The sequence below is a fragment of the Octopus bimaculoides genome, chromosome 3 (genome assembly GCF_001194135.2).
Source record: "Octopus bimaculoides isolate UCB-OBI-ISO-001 chromosome 3, ASM119413v2, whole genome shotgun sequence".
NCBI classification, from domain to species: Eukaryota; Metazoa; Mollusca; class Cephalopoda; order Octopoda; family Octopodidae; genus Octopus; species Octopus bimaculoides.
The window spans coordinates 120,159,016-120,165,205 of record NC_068983.1 but is presented as its reverse complement, the minus strand read 5'-3'; the positions used below and the strand labels follow the sequence as shown (position 1 = coordinate 120,165,205).

The following is a 6,190-nucleotide window of genomic DNA, read 5'->3' as shown; positions in this document are numbered from 1 at the left end:
CTCTGCCTTGTCAAATAGGAAACTCATTCAGCTCTACTTTCTATTTTTAATTCTAATCTAAGAGAAATTTGGCTGGAAGCTGAAATACTTAATGCAGAGTAACATACTCAATGTGGTGATTCAAGAAATTTTAATAAGTTAAAATAGCACCTGTAATAAGTAAAAAAAAAAAAAATAATAATTAGCATATTGAGCAATTCTGACCAAGAAAAACAATTTCGAATTCCAATTCATTTTAATCTCAAATTGAGATTACTCTTTTACTAGTTGTTTCTGTCATTTGACAGCAGTCATGCTGGAGCACTGCCTTGGAGAGTTGAACAATCAATCCCAGGACTTATTTTTGAAGCATAATACATATTCTATCAGTCTCTTTTGTCAAATCGCTATGTTATAGGGATGTAAACACACCAGCACTGGTTGTCAAACCATGATAGGGGGGTTCTCCCTCTACCACTCTTTCTCTTCCCCTTACACCGGCATGGTCACATGCTTCCGGTCAATAATCCTTTTCTTCCTTGGCTATCGCCGAGCAAACACGCGAACTTACTTCGTCCCCACTTTCAAGTTCGTGCCTCACAGCGTTCTTACACACATAATTTTTCCCGTCTGGCCGTATAGCCTTTTCTGTTTGTTTTCCTGTCTTGTTTTTTGTCCGCCACTACATTCCTCCATGGCAAGGTTTAATTTGTGTATACAAATTTAATTTGCGGTCCATGGGAAGAGCCGTTTTAACGATGCGTCCTCCCCAGCTCTTCGAAACACCGGTGTTAAAACAGGGGTAGCTGATGAAGGAGAATGTTCTCTGTGTGGCTTGTGTGTTTTCTTGTCTACGTTTTGTTTGCAATGTCCTGTACCCAGATATGCACCTATACATACAGGTGGATGTTGGTATGCACATACCTGTACGTATATATGCATATACTCATTTACTATTTGTTTATATATATATATATATATAAACCAAATTTGATGACTGGCACCTGTGCCAGTGAAGTGCTAACAGCACCATCCAAGCGGGATCACTGCTAGAGCAGCGGTCTCGCTTCCGTGCCGGTGGCAGGTAAAAAGCACCATTTGAGCACGATCATTTCCATCTTTGCCTTATTGGCACTCGTGCCGGTGGCATGTGAACAAAACATTGACTCCTGTGCAGGTAGCATGTAAAAAACATCATTTGAGCGTGACCGTTGCCAGTACCGCCGGACTGGCCCTCGTGCTGGTGGCACGTAAAAAGCACCCACTACACTCTCGGAGTGGTTGGCGTTAGGAAGGGCATCCAGCTGTAGAAACTGCCAGTCTGGTGTAGCCATCTGGTTCGCCAGTCGCCAGTCAAATCGTCCAACCCATGCTAGCATGGAAAGCAGACGTTAAATGAAGATGATGATATATATATATATATATATAATATATATATACGACGGGCTTCTTTCGGTTTCCATATACCAAATCCACTCACAAGGCTTTAGTAAACCCGAGACTACAGATGACACTTGCTCAAAGTGCCACGCAGTGGGATTGAACCCGGAACCACGTGGTTGGGAAGCAAGCTTCGTACCACACAGCCACGGTCCATCTTTTCCTTTTTTTTTTATGGTCATGGTCTTTCTTGTCTAGAATCATTAAAATAATGATTCTCCTACTTCACTACAGGTGATTTTAATCACTTAAAGTAAAGTGTTAGCATCCACTTTATTTTATGGTCATGCGTCAACCTACAGAAAAAAAAATTTTTTAATGCCAAGAGAATGAGAGCCTCTACATAGTCGTTCAACATGCTAGAAATACAACCAAGTCTGTTTTGAACCACACCCTTATTCTCTTACAAAATGAAAGGAACAATGCGGCCCTAGATACACTATGTCGGAATAACAACATAAAAAAGAAGATAGGGTGATAAAAGTTAGAACACCTTTGATCAAAGTTGACCTGGGAGCTAATTCAACAACATTGAACACACGCCTACTTACCCTATTACAGTCATATGTGACATGAACTTAGGAGCGAGTTTCTGTGATCACTCAGCCTGTTAGAAATAGGAGCAAAATCTTTCTCAAATCGCACTATACTGTCTTTAAAAGAAGGAAAGACATATATGATAATGTAGTTTGTGATTAACTGTGTTCGAAAAAACAGGATGGGGAAAGTGAGAAATGCCTTTGAACATTAATTCGTTCGCCAAGGACTGACTTCTGGCAAAACCACTACAAAGAAATAATTAAAACCAGTTTCTTTTGCCTGTATATCCTATCTAGTCGTGACATCACAGCTACACAACGCTACTCAGAGCTAACTTACGGTTATATTAAGTAACACCCCCAACAACTATCACACGGATATCTGCAATGTTAAATCATGACCAATATATTCATTAACCACTTGGTGAAATACTGTATGAAAAAAATAAATAAATAAAACACCAAATTTGCACAAGGAGACACGAATACTTCTTACGATAGATGAACAGTTAATGATTTCTAATAGAGGCACAAAGAAAAATACAATCACAACAAACAACCAGGAAGCAGAACAAGTGTGTGAATTAAAATTAAACAAAAGTGGCATAAGTAGACACATTTTAGGGGTAATACAGTCAATTTAATCGACCCTACGTAATTGACTGGTACTTAATGTATCGACCCGCAAAGAATTAGAGACAAAGTCAACACCCGGATAAATAAATAATAATAAGCAAACAAGGGGGTGTAGGGGTGTGTCTTACGTCACAGCCTCTTTGTGAGGTGAAACATGGCAGCTACCATGTTCAACATCTTGGCATGGTAACCAAGCTTTTATTCTTCTCTATTGGCTGGCAGCAGCACGGATTTACGCTGCCTCTCTCACCCTTCGGATACATTACTGCATATTTCCCTAACAACCAGTGTAAGTAAAATCATCGCCTGTTTTTATCTCTTTCCCCCCTCTTCGTTTTATCTGGTTAGTAATAGCTCAAAGGTTACTTATTGATTAATCTCTATAGAAAAATAGACGTGTTGCTACACTTGGACGTCTTGCCACTAAATTGGCTTCTCACTTTTATGTATACACGAATATATATATATATATATATATATATATATATAAATATATATATATATATATATATATATATATATAAATATATATATATATATATATAAATATATATATATATATATATATATGTGTGTGTGTGTGTGTGTAATGTTGTGCGTGTGTAAAGTTAGTGCGTTAAATATAGTTTTTTTTTTTTGTTTTTTAATTTCATTCGAGTCGGTAAAACTTGCTGTATTTTAAGTATCGTCTCTTCTCACTGATCAAATAAAAGCTTTCAAGTCAACTTTTATCCCCGTGAAGTCGATGAAATACGAGACCACTATCATACCAGTCAGTATGTCGATTCTATCAAGCTTGTAGTTTACCTGGCTCTGTGCCCAGTTAAATTATCATTAAGGCAGATTGCAGAATCAGTAGTGTTTGACGAAATGCCTTGCGTTATTTTGCTACATTTCTTTAGGTGTTGAGTTCAAACCCTGCCGTAGTCGAATATACCATCCATAATTTTGGTATCGATATGTACGAGTTGTGCGCTAACATTAATAGGTTAATATCTAGATATTAACCCATTAATATTCACTATATGCCTTCCCAAAAGCTGTAGACCTTGTGCTAATATTAAAAACTCTTTCATTTTTTTTAATGGTTAATGTTGACTTAGCCAAAAGAGTAGGACACTTGGGCTGACAACTTTACTGTCTTTATTTTCATCTGCCTTAGTTCCGAGTTCAAATTCAGCTGAGCTCAACGTTGTCTTCTACCCCGACGACGTAGTTAGATAAAAATGCATTAACATACTTGACCGCTTTAATCGAATTAAACTTGTCTTCAAAGAATTTGGACTTTGTTACCCAGTCAAAAGAAATTGTTCAAATGCCGTAGGAAGGTACGATAAATCAGTATCTCCTTTCTAATTACATTAGATTTTTAGTCTGCCATCATTTTTGACGTCGATGAATTAAATACCAGTAACATACTAGTGTAGCTGAATTGGTTAACTTCACAAGCAGCATATGAAATTGGTTTTTCACATAACCAAAACTAAGGTGAGCATAGTAGAGCTGGAGCTCAGCTGATAATAAGCTGGTTTCGATTGCCGTCTGTCGCTATTTCACCTTTTACAGCGCTCATGTTTTTTTTCTATCTTAGGTAATGTCCGGTAGTAGTAATGATTTTGACTCTAAGCCTAAAACAGAGAACTGAATGAATTCCCTCCACCCCCAAGCTCTTGTGGTATTTTGTCAACTTCGCTTTCTTATAAGGAAGCGGATTTTCTGCTGTTGCTCGCGGTAACAACTATCGATGATGATCTGTTACATGTATGAACTTGTATTACGGTTGTGAAATAGCATTTCACAACCATGGCCGAATCGCTAAGTCCGCTTCACTATCATGAGTTCTTAATACGCAACACCTCCTACAAGTATTTTATTTACCGTGGTCCTAAGCAAACTTGAATAAATGGAAATTGCATGGCGATTCATCGAATGAACTATACGTTTGATACAAGGACCTCTTCTTTGTTAGATTGACAGTGTGTGTTAAAGACAAGTGTCGGCGGAATACTCAGCCATTACTGTCACAATAATACGAGGAGTTGGAGGAATCAGAATTTTTTTTTTACTGCAAGAGTCTTTGTTATAAAATCAATTATTTTGTATTGTCAATCAGACGTTAACCTCAATTCACAGTCGTACGATAATTTCAATGTATGTTATACGTAAACACAAACAGCACAACACATCGCTCACTATCACACCAACGTGTGTGTGTGTACTTTGCTCAGACAATTATCTGAATTTAGGTACTGCAGAACACACATGGCTAGCTCCGAGAGGCAAATCAAAGTGCACAGTCGCCTTGCCTGGATAATGCTTACTGATATTGAAGAATATTTGCCCCATTCCACGTCTCCAAAGAATTCACGAAGAGGATCTTCATAGCAGCCATCAAGAAAACTCTCCTTAACAGGTGTGAAGCTTGGATCGCCACTAGATCGATAGCCAAGTCTCTCAATAGCTGCTACACTTAGATGCTCAAAATAGCCTTTGGCACAATTGGATGCCGAGAGTGACCTAGAGCAACTCTGTGGTGACCTCCCCTAGTTGACCAACAAGATGGCAGAATGAGCTTGCTGGGTATTCTAAGAAACTCGGGGAGAGCTGCTCCATGGGAGGTTGCACTATGAGCATCCACACTGACCCCATGAGAGCAGCTAACTTACACAACCAAGTACGTTTTTATTTTGTGGTCTCAAAAAGCAATTTCAAGTCTGCGTTTGTTTGCAGTTTTCATTCTTAGATTCTGTCAATTTCACTTGTATTCTTTTGATCTAGTGACCTCATTATATTCAACTTTATCATTGTTACCCAATGAGGAAAGCTGTATTTTGAGGGCATTCTTCTATAATTGGCCATGGAGTTGTTAATGCTTTTGGATTAAGTTTGACTTGCTCTACATTTTCTGCTTTTTCAATGATATTTTCTGTCTTTGGTGTGCAAGGTACTTTGTGAATTTGGTTTAAAGGGGGTTTCTAGATTCTGGATTGCATGTAGGAGAACTTCAAGATGTGATAAACTTATCAATATTCCATGCAAGGCTTTCCACTCTCTTCTCCCTGTCTTTTATGTTAAGTTCTCATGTATGAGCTTCTTAGTGAACTGGTTTATTTTCTATTTGTTGTGTTAAGTAGGATTTTCCAACATCTCTGGAGGAAACGTCCATGTTACCTTATGTCTCATGTTTCTCAAGTTCATTAGCTATCTTAATAACACAAATATTCTATGTATGTAATGTATACATGTGCAGTTGTAAATATATTTATGTAATGTATGCATGCATACAATATATGTATGCAAACTTGAATATATGTTTGTATGCATGTTCATATACACACATGTCTATATCACAACTGTCATCATTTTATATCCACTCTCCATCCTGATATGGCTTGGATGTAAAATGTGTCTCTATCTATCTGTCTCTGTTGTGTGTGCATATAATATAGTTTGTGTATGTATATATATATATATACATATATATATATATATATCTTAGATATATAGATAGATAAAGCATTTAAGGATATGAAAGCAGGGAAGGTTCCATCAGGAATTACTGCTGAGATACTTAAAAATGTCTGAAGGAGTGGGAT

General features: G+C 37.6%; 1 protein-coding gene across 3 annotated transcripts in view; it reads left to right on the top strand.

The window, feature by feature from the left end:
• Nucleotides 1-1,600: 1,600 nt before the first annotated feature.
• Nucleotides 1,601-6,190, top strand: part of LOC106878124 (palmitoyltransferase ZDHHC3) — a 107,782-nt gene continuing 103,192 nt past the window's right edge. Inside the window, exon 1 of one of the 3 annotated variants that reach the window (XM_052966505.1) lies at nt 1,601-2,883. The gene's annotated coding sequence lies outside the window, so the exon portion shown is untranslated. The remainder of the gene's footprint in view (nt 2,884-6,190) is intronic. The other 2 variants (XM_014927238.2, XM_014927241.2) reach the window with 2 other exon arrangements.